The 1,236-nt window shown below is 27.2% G+C and overlaps 1 non-coding gene across 1 annotated transcript; it reads right to left on the reverse strand.

The window, feature by feature from the left end:
- Positions 1–898: 898 nt before the first annotated feature.
- TRNAG-UCC (transfer RNA glycine (anticodon UCC)) lies at positions 899–970 on the reverse strand. Its single transcript has one exon. It is a non-coding gene; the product is annotated as a tRNA-Gly (tRNA).
- Between the last annotated feature and the right edge of the window lie 266 nt (positions 971–1,236).

The raw sequence follows: 1,236 nt of genomic DNA on the forward strand, positions 1-1,236 counted from the left end.
GACAGAGGATAAAGATCAAGCTATCGATCTCTAAGATTGTAATAGATCTCTCATCCATTAAGTAGTACTCGTATGGATGGAATTAGTATAAATTTTTATATTATTAAAATTAGTGCTATTTAAAAGATTTGTGAATTGTTTCTTTTAATTGTAGTGAAATTAGTGAGTTAATTAGTAGAAATTATAAAATCTATCAAAGTTCAAAGATCAATTTGATAAAAAAAAATACTTCGATGCATTTCAAGTTGCATCTATCTATGTGCAGTTCATCCAAATATCCAATCAAAAGTTGTAATATGACAAATTTTTCTTCTTTAAGAAATAGATAATTTTTCTTTTTTTTTTCTTTATGATTGAAGGATACATAGACACATCCACTTAACATTATAGGGACACATATGGGAAAAAAACACCAAATAAACAAAACTAACAAAAAAAAAAAAAAAAAGAGGGTGAAATAATACAAAATATCTACACGTGTGAACAATCAATCACCATTCGTGTTATATAATACTAACAAAAAAAAAAAAAAAAAGAGGGTGAAATAATACAAAATATCTACACGTGTGAACAATCAATGGATTCGTGTTATATAATATTAATATTAAAATTACTAAAACAAATTTATGATTGAAGGATACATAGACACATCCACTTAACATTATAGGGACACATATGGGAAAAAAACACCAAATAAACAAAACTAACAAAAAAAAAAAAAAAAAAGAGGGTGAAATAATACAAAATATCTACACGTGTGAACAATCAATCACCATTCGTGTTATATAATACTAACAAAAAAAAAAAAAAGAGGGTGAAATAATACAAAATATCTACACATGTGAACAATCAATGGATTCGTGTTATATAATATTAATATTAAAATTACTAAAACAAATGCGTTTGCCGGGAGTCGAACCCGGATCTATTGCTTGGAAGGCAATTATCCTAACCGTTGGACTACAAACGCTGGGATGAACGGAAAATAAACACTATTTTAGTTGTTTAAAATATTCAGTACAATGGATGTAGTGATGGATGTCGGGATATACTATCTATAAGGGGTTGTTTGAGGTGTAGAGTTGAGATAAGGATGTCTGGAGTTCATATGTCTATGTTTGGGTGCAGAGTTATTTGATGTGAGTTCTACCAATAATTCTACCAATATTTATTTGAATAAAATATGGATTGTAATTTTTTTCTTCTAATTTTTAAAATTTTTCTTTTTTTCTTTTT

The sequence above is a fragment of the Benincasa hispida genome, chromosome 2, assembly GCF_027475165.1.
Source record: "Benincasa hispida cultivar pf3 chromosome 2, pf3_genome.v1.1, whole genome shotgun sequence".
In the NCBI taxonomy this organism is placed as follows: Eukaryota; Viridiplantae; Streptophyta; class Magnoliopsida; order Cucurbitales; family Cucurbitaceae; genus Benincasa; species Benincasa hispida.